The sequence below is a fragment of the Lissotriton helveticus genome, chromosome 1_1 (assembly GCF_964261635.1).
Source record: "Lissotriton helveticus chromosome 1_1, aLisHel1.1, whole genome shotgun sequence".
Classification (NCBI taxonomy): Eukaryota; Metazoa; Chordata; class Amphibia; order Caudata; family Salamandridae; genus Lissotriton; species Lissotriton helveticus.
The window spans coordinates 285286599-285302061 of NC_136057.1; the positions used below are offsets into that span (position 1 = coordinate 285286599).

The window sequence follows — 15463 nt, forward strand, 5'->3', positions numbered from 1 at the left end:
TGTCAGTGATGGCATTGGCAGTGCTGTCAATAATGGCATTGACAGTACTGCCAGTGATGGCATTGACAGTACCGCCAGTGATGGCATTAACAGTACTGTCAGTGATGGCATTGACAGTACTGCCAGTGATGGCGTTGACAGTACTGTCCATGATGGCATTAACAGTACTGTCCATGATGGCATTGACAGCACTGCCAGTGATGGCGTTGACAGTACTGTCCATGATGGCATTAACAATACTGTCAGTGATGGCATTGACAGTACTGCCAGTGATGGCATTGACAATACTGTCCATGATGGCATTAACAGTACTGTCCATGATGGCATTAACAGTACTGTCAGTGATGGCATTGACAATACTGCCAGTGATGGCATTGGCAGTACTGCCAGTGATGGCATTGACAGTACTGTCCATGATGGCATTAACAGTACTGTCAGTGATGGCATTGGCAGTGCTGTCAATGATTGCATTGACAGTACTGCCAGTGATGGCATTAACAGTACTGTCAGTGATGGCATTGGCAGTACTTTCAATGATGGCATTGACAGTACTGCCAGTGATGCCATTGACAGTACTGCCAGTGATGGCATTGACAGTACTGTCCATGATGGCATTAACAGTACTGTCAGTGATGGCATTGACAGTACTGTCCATGATGGCATTAACAGTATTGTCAGTGATGGCACTGACAGTACTGTCAGTGATGGCATTGACAGTACTGTCCATGATGGCATTAACAGTACTGTCAGTGATGGCATTGGCTGTACTGCCAGTGATGGCATTGACAGCACTGCCAGTGATGGCATTGACAGTACTGTCCACGATGGCATTAACAGTACTGTCAGTGATGGCAATGGCAGTACTGTCAATGATGGCATTGACAGTACTGCCAGTGATGGCATTGACAGTACCGCCAGTGATGGCATTAACATTACTGTCAGTGATGGTATTGGCAGTACTTTCAATGATGGGATAGACAGTACTGCCAGTGATGGCATTGGCAGTGCTGTCAATGATTGCATTGACAGTACTGCCAGTGATGGCATTAACAGTACTCTCAGTGATGGCATTGGCAGTACTTTCAATGATGGCATTGACAGTACTGCCAGTGATGGCATTGACAGTACTGTCCATGATGGCATTAACAATACTGTCAGTGATGGCATTGACAGTACTGCCAGTGATGGCATTGACAGTACTGTCCACGATGGCATTAACAGTACTGTCAGTGATGGTACTGCCATCACTGACAGTACTGTTAATGCCATCGTGGACAGTACTGCCAGTGATGGCATTGACAGTAATGCCAGTGATGGCATTGGCAGTACTGCCAGTGATGGCATTGACAGTACTGTCCATGATGGCATTAACAGTACTGTCAGTGATGGCATTGGCAGTGCTGTCAATGATTGCATTGACAGTACTGCCAGTGATGGCATTAACAGTACTGTCAGTGAATGCATTGGCAGTACTTTCAATGATGGCATTGACAGTACTGCCAGTGATGGCATTGACAGTACTGCCAGTGATGGCATTGACAGTACTGTCCATGATGGCATTAACAGTACTGTCAGTGATGGCATTGACAGTACTGTCCATGATGGCATTAACAGTGCTGTCAGTGATGGCATTGACAGTACTGTCAGTGATGGCATTGACAGTACTGTCCATGATGGCATTAACAGTACTGTCAGTGATGGCATTGGCAGTACTGCCAGTGATGGCATTGACAGCACTGCCAGTGATGGAATTGACAGTACTGTCCACGATGGCATTAACAGTACTGTCAGTGATGGCAATGGCAGTACTGCCAGTGATGGCATTGACAGTACCGCCAGTGATGGCATTAACAGTACTGTCAGTGATGGCATTGGCAGTACTTTCAATGATGGCATAGACAGTACTGCCAGTGATGGCATTGGCAGTGCTGTCAATGATTGCATTGACAGTACTGCCAGTGATGGCATTAACAGTACTCTCAGTGATGGCATTGGCAGTACTTTCAATGATGGCATTGACAGTACTGCCAGTGATGGCATTGACAGTACTGTCCATGATGGCATTAACAATACTGTCAGTGATGGCATTGACAGTACTGCCAGTGATGGCATTGACAGTACTGTCCAGGATGGCATTAACAGTACTGTCAGTGATGGCATTGGCAGTGCTGTCAATAATTGCATTGACAGTACTGCCAGTGATGGCATTAACAGTACTGTCAGTGATGGCATTGGCAGAACTTTCAATGATGGCATTGGCAGTACTGCCAGTGATGGCATTGACAGTACTGTCCATGATGGCATTAACAGTACTGTCAGTGATGGCACTGGCAGTACTGCCAGTGGTGGCATTGACAGTACTGTCAGTGATGGCGTTGACAGTACTGTCCATGATGGCATTAACAGTACTGTCAGTGATGGCACTGGCAGTACTGCCAGTGGTGGCATTGACAGTACTGTCAGTGATGGCATTGACAGTACTGTCCATGATGGCATTAACAGTACTGTCAGTGATGGCATTGGCAGTAATGCCAGTGATGGCATTGACAGCACTGCCAGTGATGTCATTGACAGTACTGTCCACAGTGGCATTAACAGTACTGTCAGTGATGGCATTGGCAGTGCTGTCAATGATGGCATTGACAGTACTGCCAGTGATGGCATTGACAGTACCGCCAGTGATGGCATTAACAGTACTGTCAGTGATGGCATTGGCAGTACTGGCAGAGATGGCATTGACAGTACTGCCAGCGATGGCATTGGCAGTACTGCCAATGATGGCATTGACATTATTGCCAGTGATGGCATTGACAGTACTGCCAGTGATGGCATTGACAGTACTGCCAGTGATGGCATTGACAGTACTGTCCATGATGGCATTAACAGTACTGTCAGTGATGGCATTGACAGTACTGTCCATGATGGCATTAACAGTACTGTCAGTGATGGCACTGAAAGTACTGTCAGTGATGGCATTGACAGTACTGTCCATGATGGCATTAACAGTACTGTCAGTGATGGCATTGGCAGTACTGCCAGTGATGGCATTGACAGCACTGCCAGTGATGGCATTGACAGTACTGTCCACGATGGCATTAACAGTACTGTCAGTGATGGCAATGGCAGTACTGTCAATGATGGCATTGACAGTACTGCCAGTGATGGCATTGACAGTACCGCCAGTGATGGCATTAACATTACTGTCAGTGATGCCATTGGCAGTACTTTCAATGATGGCATAGACAGTACTGCCAGTAATGGCATTGGCAGTGCTGTCAATGATTGCATTGACAGTACTGCCAGTGATGGCATTAACAGTACTCTCAGTGATGGCATTGGCAGTACTTTCAATGATGGCATTAACAATACTGTCAGTGATGGCATTGACAGTACTGCCAGTGATGGCATTGACAGTACTGTCCACGATGGCATTAACAGTACTGGCAGTGATGGCATTGACAGTACTGCCAGTGATGGCATTGAAAGTAATGCCAGTGATGGCATTGGCAGTACTGCCAGTGATGGCATTGACAGTACTGTCCATGATGGCATTAACAGTACTGTCAGTGATGGCATTAGCAGTGCTGTCACTGATTGCATTGACAGTACTGCCAGTGATGGCATTAACAGTACTGTCAGTGATGGCATTGGCAGTACTTTCAATGATGGCATTGACAGTACTGCCAGTGATGGCATTGACAGTACTGCCAGTGATGGCATTGACAGTACTGTTCATGATGGCATTAACAGTACTGTCAGTGATGGCATTGACAGTACTGTCCATGATGGCATTAACAGTACTGTCAGTGATGGCATTGACAGTACTGTCAGTGATGGCATTGACAGTACTGTCCATGATGGCATTAACAGTACTGTCAGTGATGGCATTGGCAGTACTGCCAGTGATGGCATTGACAGCACTGCCAGTGATGGCATTGACAGTACTATCCATGATGGCATTAACAGTACTGTCAGTGATGGCAATGGCAGTACTGTCAATGATGGCATTGACAGTACTGCCAGTGATGGCATTGACAGTACCGCCAGTGATGGCATTAACAGTACTGTCAGTGATGGCATTGGCAGTACTTTCAATGATGGCATAGACAGTACTGCCAGTGATGGCATTGGCAGTGCTGTCAATGATTGCATTGACAGTACTGCCAGTGATGGCATTAACAGTACTCTCAGTGATGGCATTGGCAGTACTTTCAATGATGGCATTGACAGTACTGCCAGTGATGGCATTGACAGTACTGTCCATTATGGCATTAACAATACTGTCAGTGATGGCATTGACAGTACTGCCAGTGATGGCATTGACAGTACTGTCCATGATGGCATTAACAGTACTGTCAGTGATGGCATTGACAGTTCTGCCAGTGATGGCATTGACAGTAATGCCAGTGATGGCATTGGCAGTACTACCAGTGATGGCATTGACAGTACTGTCCATGATGGCATTAACAGTACTGTCAGTGATGGCATTGGCAGTGCTGTCAATGATTGCATTGACAGTACTGCCAGTGATGGCATTAACAGTACTGCCAGTGATGGCATTAACAGTACTGTCAGTGATGACATTGGCAGTACTTTCAATGATGGCATTGACAGTACTGCCAGTGGTGGCATTGACAGTACTGCCAGTGATGGCATTGACAGTACTGTCCATGATGGCATTAACAGTACTGTCAGTGATGGCGTTGACAGTACTGTCCATGATGGCATTAACAGTACTGTCAGTGATGGCATTGGCAGTACTGCCAGTGATGGCATTGACAGCACTGCCAGTGATGGCATTGACAGTACTGTCCACGATGGCATTAACAGTACTGTCAGTGATGGCATTGGCAGTGCTGTCAATAATGGCATTGACAGTACTGCCAGTGATGGCATTGACAGTACCGCCAGTGATGGCATTAACAGTACTGTCAGTGATGGCATTGGCAGTACTTTCAATGATGGCATTGACAGTACTGCCAGTGATGGCATTGGCAGTACTGTCAATGATGGCATTGACAGTACTGCCAGTGATGGCATTAACAGTACTGTCCATGCTGGCATTAACAGTACTGTAGGTGATGGCATTGGCAGTACTGCCAGCGATGGCATTGACAGTACTGCCAATGATGGCATTGACATTATTGCCAGTGATGGCATTGACAGTACTGCCAGTGATGGCATTGACAGTACTGCCAGTGATGGCATTGACAGTACTGTCCATGATGGCATTAACAGTACTGTCAGTGATGGCATTGACAGTACTGTCCATGATGGCATTAACAGTACTGTCAGTGATGGCACTGACAGTACTGTCAGTGATGGCATTGACAGTACTGTCTATGATGGCATTAACAGTACTGTCAGTGATGGCATTGGCAGTACTGCCAGTGATGGCATTGACAGCACTGCCAGTGATGGCATTGACAGTACTGTCCACGATGGCATTAACAGTACTGTCAGTGATGGCATTGGCAGTGCTGTCAATGATGGCATTGATAGTACTGCCAGTGATGGCATTGACAGTACCGCCAGTGATGGCATTAACAGTACTGTCAGTGATGGCATTGGCAGTACTGGCAGAGATGGCATTGACAGTACTGCCAGCGATGGCATTGGCAGTACTGCCAATGATGGCATTGACATTATTGCCAGTGATGGCATTGACAGTACTGCCAGTGATGGCATTGACAGTACTGCCAGTGATGGCATTGACAGTACTGTCCATGATGGCATTAACAGTACTGTCAGTGATGGCATTGACAGTACTGTCCATGATGGCATTAACAGTACTGTCAGTGATGGCACTGACAGTACTGTCAGTGATGGCATTGACAGTACTGTCCATGATGGCATTAACAGTACTGTCAGTGATGGCATTGGCAGTACTGCCAGTGATGGCATTGACAGCACTGCCAGTGATGGCATTGACAGTACTGTCCACGATGGCATTAACAGTACTGTCAGTGATGGCAATGGCAGTACTGTCAATGATGGCATTGACAGTACTGCCAGTGATGGCATTGACAGTACCGCCAGTGATGGCATTAACATTACTGTCAGTGATGCCATTGGCAGTACTTTCAATGATGGCATAGACAGTACTGCCAGTAATGGCATTGGCAGTGCTGTCAATGATTGCATTGACAGTACTGCCAGTGATGGCATTAACAGTACTCTCAGTGATGGCATTGGCAGTACTTTCAATGATGGCATTAACAATACTGTCAGTGATGGCATTGACAGTACTGCCAGTGATGGCATTGACAGTACTGTCCACGATGGCATTAACAGTACTGGCAGTGATGGCATTGACAGTACTGCCAGTGATGGCATTGAAAGTAATGCCAGTGATGGCATTGGCAGTACTGCCAGTGATGGCATTGACAGTACTGTCCATGATGGCATTAACAGTACTGTCAGTGATGGCATTAGCAGTGCTGTCACTGATTGCATTGACAGTACTGCCAGTGATGGCATTAACAGTACTGTCAGTGATGGCATTGGCAGTACTTTCAATGATGGCATTGACAGTACTGCCAGTGATGGCATTGACAGTACTGCCAGTGATGGCATTGACAGTACTGTTCATGATGGCATTAACAGTACTGTCAGTGATGGCATTGACAGTACTGTCCATGATGGCATTAACAGTACTGTCAGTGATGGCATTGACAGTACTGTCAGTGATGGCATTGACAGTACTGTCCATGATGGCATTAACAGTACTGTCAGTGATGGCATTGGCAGTACTGCCAGTGATGGCATTGACAGCACTGCCATTGATGGCATTGACAGTACTATCCATGATGGCATTAACAGTACTGTCAGTGATGGCAATGGCAGTACTGTCAATGATGGCATTGACAGTACTGCCAGTGATGGCATTGACAGTACCGCCAGTGATGGCATTAACAGTACTGTCAGTGATGGCATTGGCAGTACTTTCAATGATGGCATAGACAGTACTGCCAGTGATGGCATTGGCAGTGCTGTCAATGATTGCATTGACAGTACTGCCAGTGATGGCATTAACAGTACTCTCAGTGATGGCATTGACAGTACTTTCAATGATGGCATTGACAGTACTGCCAGTGATGGCATTGACAGTACTGTCCATTATGGCATTAACAATACTGTCAGTGATGGCATTGACAGTACTGCCAGTGATGGCATTGACAGTACTGTCCATGATGGCATTAACAGTACTGTCAGTGATGGCATTGACAGTTCTGCCAGTGATGGCATTGACAGTAATGCCAGTGATGGCATTGGCAGTACTACCAGTGATGGCATTGACAGTACTGTCCATGATGGCATTAACAGTACTGTCAGTGATGGCATTGGCAGTGCTGTCAATGATTGCATTGACAGTACTGCCAGTGATGGCATTAACAGTACTGTCAGTGATGACATTGGCAGTACTTTCAATGATGGCATTGACAGTACTGCCAGTGGTGGCATTGACAGTACTGCCAGTGATGGCATTGACAGTACTGTCCATGATGGCATTAACAGTACTGTCAGTGATGGCGTTGACAGTACTGTCCATGATGGCATTAACAGTACTGTCAGTGATGGCATTGGCAGTACTGCCAGTGATGGCATTGACAGCACTGCCAGTGATGGCATTGACAGTACTGTCCACGATGGCATTAACAGTACTGTCAGTGATGGCATTGGCAGTGCTGTCAATAATGGCATTGACAGTACTGCCAGTGATGGCATTGACAGTACCACCAGTGATGGCATTAACAGTACTGTCAGTGATGGCATTGGCAGTACTTTCAATGATGGCATTGACAGTACTGCCAGTGATGGCATTGGCAGTACTGTCAATGATGGCATTGACAGTACTGCCAGTGATGGCATTAACAGTACTGTCCATGCTGGCATTAACAGTACTGTAGGTGATGGCATTGGCAGTACTGCCAGCGATGGCATTGACAGTACTGCCAATGATGGCATTGACATTATTGCCAGTGATGGCATTGACAGTACTGCCAGTGATGGCATTGACAGTACTGCCAGTGATGGCATTGACAGTACTGTCCATGATGGCATTAACAGTACTGTCAGTGATGGCATTGACAGTACTGTCCATGATGGCATTAACAGTACTGTCAGTGATGGCACTGACAGTACTGTCAGTGATGGCATTGACAGTACTGTCCATGATGGCATTAACAGTACTGTCAGTGATGGCATTGGCAGTACTGCCAGTGATGGCATTGACAGCACTGCCAGTGATGGCATTGACAGTACTGTCCACGATGGCATTAACAGTACTGTCAGTGATGGCAATGGCAGTACTGTCAATGATGGCATTGACAGTACTGCCAGTGATGGCATTGACAGTACCGCCAGTGATGGCATTAACATTACTGTCAGTGATGCCATTGGCAGTACTTTCAATGATGGCATAGACAGTACTGCCAGTAATGGCATTGGCAGTGCTGTCAATGATTGCATTGACAGTACTGCCAGTGATGGCATTAACAGTACTCTCAGTGATGGCATTGGCAGTACTTTCAATGATGGCATTAACAATACTGTCAGTGATGGCATTGACAGTACTGCCAGTGATGGCATTGACAGTACTGTCCACGATGGCATTAACAGTACTGGCAGTGATGGCATTGACAGTACTGCCAGTGATGGCATTGAAAGTAATGCCAGTGATGGCATTGGCAGTACTGCCAGTGATGGCATTGACAGTACTGTCCATGATGGCATTAACAGTACTGTCAGTGATGGCATTAGCAGTGCTGTCACTGATTGCATTGACAGTACTGCCAGTGATGGCATTAACAGTACTGTCAGTGATGGCATTGGCAGTACTTTCAATGATGGCATTGACAGTACTGCCAGTGATGGCATTGACAGTACTGCCAGTGATGGCATTGACAGTACTGTTCATGATGGCATTAACAGTACTGGCAGTGATGGCATTGACAGTACTGTCCATGATGGCATTAACAGTACTGTCAGTGATGGCATTGACAGTACTGTCAGTGATGGCATTGACAGTACTGTCCATGATGGCATTAACAGTACTGTCAGTGATGGCATTGGCAGTACTGCCAGTGATGGCATTGACAGCACTGCCAGTGATGGCATTGACAGTACTATCCATGATGGCATTAACAGTACTGTCAGTGATGGCAATGGCAGTACTGTCAATGATGGCATTGACAGTACTGCCAGTGATGGCATTGACAGTACCGCCAGTGATGGCATTAACAGTACTGTCAGTGATGGCATTGGCAGTACTTTCAATGATGGCATAGACAGTACTGCCAGTGATGGCATTGGCAGTGCTGTCAATGATTGCATTGACAGTACTGCCAGTGATGGCATTAACAGTACTCTCAGTGATGGCATTAGCAGTACTTTCAATGATGGCATTGACAGTACTGCCAGTGATGGCATTGACAGTACTGTCCATTATGGCATTAACAATACTGTCAGTGATGGCATTGACAGTACTGCCAGTGATGGCATTGACAGTACTGTCCATGATGGCATTAACAGTACTGTCAGTGATGGCATTGACAGTTCTGCCAGTGATGGCATTGACAGTAATGCCAGTGATGGCATTGGCAGTACTACCAGTGATGGCATTGACAGTACTGTCCATGATGGCATTAACAGTACTGTCAGTGATGGCATTGGCAGTGCTGTCAATGATTGCATTGACAGTACTGCCAGTGATGGCATTAACAGTACTGTCAGTGATGACATTGGCAGTACTTTCAATGATGGCATTGACAGTACTGCCAGTGGTGGCATTGACAGTACTGCCAGTGATGGCATTGACAGTACTGTCCATGATGGCATTAACAGTACTGTCAGTGATGGCGTTGACAGTACTGTCCATGATGGCATTAACAGTACTGTCAGTGATGGCATTGGCAGTACTGCCAGTGATGGCATTGACAGCACTGCCAGTGATGGCATTGACAGTACTGTCCACGATGGCATTAACAGTACTGTCAGTGATGGCATTGGCAGTGCTGTCAATAATGGCATTGACAGTACTGCCAGTGATGGCATTGACAGTACCGCCAGTGATGGCATTAACAGTACTGTCAGTGATGGCATTGGCAGTACTTTCAATGATGGCATTGACAGTACTGCCAGTGATGGCATTGGCAGTACTGTCAATGATGGCATTGACAGTACTGCCAGTGATGGCATTAACAGTACTGTCCATGCTGGCATTAACAGTACTGTAGGTGATGGCATTGGCAGTACTGGCAGAGATGGCATTGACAGTACTGCCAGCGGTGGCATTGGCAGTACTGCAAATGATGGCATTGACATTATTGCCAGTGATGGCATTGGCAGTACTGCCAGTGATGGCATTGGCGGTATCGGATGTGGTGGCTCAGTGGACTAATGCGTCTACTACAGTGGCCTGTGCTCGACCTTATGGTCACAGATTCAAATCCCGGTGGGTCCACTCAGACTTTCATTCACCTGAGGTCGATAAAATGAGTACCATTGAGTTGGGTAACAACAGACATCTGTTATTCAGCGCCAAGACACCTGTAGTGGTGATGGTGTTCTTTACAAATACACATGTTATGTTATGTCAGTACTGCCATAGATGGCATTGACAGTACTGCCCTTGATGGCATTGGCAGTACTGCCAGCAAAGGCATTGACAGTAGTGCCAGTGATGGCATTGACAGTACTGCCAGCGATGGCATTGACAGTTCTGCCAGCGATGGCAATGGCAGTACTGCCAGTGTTGGCATTGACAGTATTGCCAGCGATGGCATTGGCAGTACTGCCAGCGATGGCATTGACAGTACTGCCAGTGATGGCATTGGCAGTACTGCCATCGTTGGCATTGACAGTATTGCCAGCGATGGCATTGGCAGTACTGCCAGCGATGGCATTGACAGTATTGGCAGCGATGGCATTGGCAGTACTGCCCGCGATGGCATTGACAGTACTGCCATAGATGGCATTGACAGTACTGCCCTTGATGGCATTGGCAGTACTGCCAGCAATGGCGTTGACAGTACTGCCAGTGATGGCATTGACAGTACTGCCAGCGATAGCATTGACAGTACTGCCAGCGATGGCATTGGCAGTACTGCCAGTGTTGGCATTGACAGTATTGCCAGCGATGGCATTGGCAGTACTGCCCGCGATGGCATTGACAGTACTGCCAGCGATGGCATTGGCAGTACTGCCAGTGTTGGCATTGACAGTATTGCCAGCGATGGCATTGGCAGTACTGCCAGCGATGGCATTGACAGTACTGCCAGCTATGGCATTGGCAGTACTGCCAGCGTTGGCATTGACAGTATTGCCAGCGATGGCATTGGCAGTACTGCCAGCGATGGCATTGACAGTATTGCCAGCGATGGCATTGGCAGTACTGCCAGTGTTGGCATTGACAGTATTGCCAGCGATGGCATTGGCAGTACTGCCAGCGATGGCATTGACAGTACTGCCAGCTATGGCATTGGCAGTACTGCCAGCGTTGGCATTGACAGTATTGCCAGCGATGGCATTGGCAGTACTGCCAGCGATGGCATTGGCAGTACTGCCAGCGTTGGCATTGACAGTACTGCCAGCGATGGCATTGGCAGTACTGCCAGCGATGGCATTGACATTAGGCTGTGTGCAACAGGAAACAGACATGGTGGCACCACAGAGAAAGACCCTCCTTTCTGTCCATATATGATCTGGACCCCGTTACAACTATAAGAGAAAAAATATTGTATCATTAGACAACAGTATCATTATGTTGTAATCTCTTTAGTTTAATCACGTCTCATATGTCATAACATGTGTTGCTGCATTGTGATTTTAAAACATACAGAATTATATATTTTTGATATTCTGACAACAACAAAAATTGACAAAACTATGCAAAGTAAAATAAAAATATATCTTTTGATGATATATATGCACTATGACATCCTGTTGAAACTTTAAATATTTATGCTTGCAATTAGCTTGTTCTTTTCCACTTGACAATGTTTTCCCTACTAGCTAGCAAGTTTCCATTGTTGTTAAGTAGAGGTCCCCTTATTTTTCCAAATCAGTACTGCCAGCGATGGCATTGACATAAGGCGATGTGCAACAAGAAGCAGACATGGGGGCAACACAGAGAAAGACATAAGGCAGTGTGCAACAGGAAGCAGAAATGGGGGCAACACAGAGAAAGACATAAGGCAGTGTGCAACAGGAAGCAGACATGGGCGCACGCGGGGAAATATGAAGATATAAGGCCATGTGCAACAGGAAGCAGACATGGGGGCACGCAGGGAAATATGAAGACATAAGGCCGAGTGCAACAGGAAGCGGCCTTATGTTTCATATGTCCCGACCTAGCCCCCATGTCTGCTTCCTGTTACACACGTCCTTATGTCTTCATATTTCCCTGCATGCCCCCATGTCAGCTTCCCGTTGCACGTGGCCTGAGGGCTGCATTTTTTCCTGCAAGCCCCCATGTCTGCTTCCTGTTGCACATGGCCGTTTGTCTACATCTTTTCCTGTGTGTCCCCATTTCTGCTTCCTGGCGCACGTGCCCTGATTTTCGCATCTTTCCATGAATGCTCCAGCGTCTACTTCCTGTAGCACGTGCCCTGATTTCCGCACCTTTCTTCATGCTCCGCTCTGCTTCCTGTAGCACGTGCCCTGATTTCCGCTTCTTTCTCTGCATGCTCCAGCATCTACCTCCTGTCGCACGTGCCTGATTTCCACATCTTTCTCTGCATGCTCCAGCGTCTACTTCCTATAGCACATGGCCCGTTTTCCGCATCTTTCCGTGCATGCTCCAGCGTCTACTTCCTGTAGCACATGCCCCGTTTTCTGCATCTTTCCATGCATGCTCTAGTGTCTACTTCCAGTAGCACGTGCCCTGATTTCCGCATCTTTCTCTGCATGCTCCAGCGTCTACCTCCTGTCGCACGTGCCTGATTTCCGCATCTTTCTGTGCATGCTCCAGCATCTGCTTCCTGTAGCACGTGCCCTGATTTCCGCACCTTTCTTCATTCTCCGCCTCTGCTTCCTGTCGCACGTGCCTGATTTTCACATCTTTCTCTGCATGATCCAGCTTCTACTTCCTATAGCACATGCCCCGATTTCCGCATCTTTCCGTGCATGCTCTAGTGTCTACTTCCTGTAGCACGTGCCCTGATTTTCGCACCTTTCTTCATTCTCCGCCTCTGCTTCCTGTCGCACGTGCCTGATTTTCACATCTTTCTCTGCTTGATCCAGCTTCTACTTCCTATAGCACATGCCCCGTTTTCCGCATCTTTCCGTGCATGCTCCAGCGTCTACTTCCTGTAGCACATGCCCTGTTTTCCGCATCTTTCCGTGCATGCTCTAGTGTCTACTTCCTGTAGCACATGCCCTGATTTCCGCAACTTTCTTCACGCTCCGCCTCTGCTTCCTGTCGCACGTGCTTGATTTTCACATCTTTCTCTGCATGATCCAGCGTCTACTTCCTATAGCACATGCGCCGTTTTCCGCATCTTTCCGTGCATGCTCCAGCGTCTACTTCCTGTAGCCCATGCCCCGTTTTCTGCATCTTTCCGTGCATGCTCCAGCGTCTACTTCCTGTAGCACATGCCCCGTTTTCCGCATCTTTCCGTGCATGCTCCAGCGTCTACTTCCTGTAGCACATGCCCCGTTTTCCGCATCTTTCCGTGCATGCTCTAGTGTCTACTTCCTGTAGCACGTGCCCTGATTTCCGCAACTTTCTTCATGCTCCACCTCTGCTTCCTGTAGCATGTGCCCTGATTTCCGCATCTTTCTGTGCATGCTCCAGCGTCTACTTCCTGTAGCACGTGCCCTGATTTCTGCGCCTTTCTTCATGCTCCGCCTCTGCTTTCTGTAGCACGTGCCCTGATTATCGCACCTTTCTTTATGCTCCGCTCTGCTTCCTGTAGCACATGCCCTGATTCCCGCGCCTTTCTTCATGCTCCGCTTCTGCTTTCTGTAGCACGTGCCCTGATTACCGCACCTTTCTTCATGCTCCGCTCTGCTTCCTGTAGCACGTGCTCTGATTTCCACGCCTTTCTTCATGCTCCGCCTCTGCTTTCTGTAGCACGTGCCCTGATTTCAGCGCCTTTCTTCATGCTCCGCCTCTGCTTTCTGTAGCACGTGCCCTGATTACCGCACCTTTCTTCATGCTCCGCTCTTCTTCCTGTAGCACGTGCTCTGATTTCCGCGCCTTTCTTCATGCTCCGCCTCTGCTTTCTATAGCACGTGCTCTGATTACCGCACCTTTCTTCATGCTCCGCCTCTGCTTCCTGTAGCACGTGCCCTGATTTCTGCATCTTTCTGTGCATGCTCCAGCGTCTACTTCCTGTAGCACGTGCCCTGATTTCCGCGCCTTTCTTCATTCTCCGCCTCTGCTTTCTGTAGCAGGGGCCCTCATGACTACTTCCTGCCTTCTGTGATCTGTGATATGATGCTGGTTTCCTGCCCAACCTACCGTCTCGTCCGTTTCTTCTCCAGAGCACGATGCTCTCAATAAGGTGTATTGTTATATCTCTAAAACATGACGAAATATGTGGAGCCCGGTGTGCAAATTAAAAAGGTGTGTCTGCATAAAAATACGTCACTTAACAAAATATAATCCTGTCGGAACGAGCTCTGCTGCTTCGTCCCTGAAAACAGGGTGCATGTGCCGTGCACGGATAACAGCTGTAAAGCTACCCCTGGCAAAACAAACTGGAATGCTTCAATTTTGAAAATTTATGGAAATTTTATAAGCAATGAACGATTTCAGTAACACGGTGAAAATGCGCCCTCGTTTATACAATGAGTGTTACATAAAATTTACTTGCGGTGATATTGCATTAGTCTGAAAAGTTTTCTTGCAGCCTACGAAGTAAAACATTGAAAAAAGGAAACATTGAATCATTAACATCAGCTACCATTTTTTAATATTCCGGTTAAAAGCAAACATTTGAATTTTTTGGGCAGGAGAAATAAACAATGAAATGAAAAGTTAAGAAAAAAGGAAACTTGAGAAAGAGGAGTGGGTAAGAAGGGAAAGAGGAGTGGGTACGGAGGAAAAGAAACGTGTGTAAGGAGGGAAATACGAGGGGAAAAAGAATTGGGGAGGGAGAGAAACAGGAGTGGGTAAAGATGGAAAGAGGAGGTCAAGAGGAGTGAACAAAGAGGAAAACAGGAGTGAGGGAGTGGGTAATGAGGAGTGGGTAAGCAGAGAAAGAAAAGTGGGTAAGGAGGGAAAGAGAAATGGGTAGGGAGAAAAAAAAGAGTGGGTGATGAAGAACTGGGATTTCAAGTACCCAGCGGCGCCAGGGGCACACCCAAAGTCCTCTGGGTTCCCTTGCCTTGGTATACAGAGACACTGAATACTTCTAGGTGGCGTCAGAGATCAAATTTATTAGCTGCAGCCAGTAGCAGAAATCCCAGTAATACAACACGGTGTACAACTCAAGAAACTGCTCAATTTACTAAG

The 15463-nt window shown here is 47.2% G+C and overlaps 1 protein-coding gene across 1 annotated transcript in view; it reads left to right on the forward strand.

The window, feature by feature from the left end:
* The window catches only part of TMEM178B (transmembrane protein 178B), a 679849-nt gene that overhangs the window by 22183 nt on the left and 642203 nt on the right, over window positions 1–15463 (forward strand). The window lies entirely within an intron of this gene.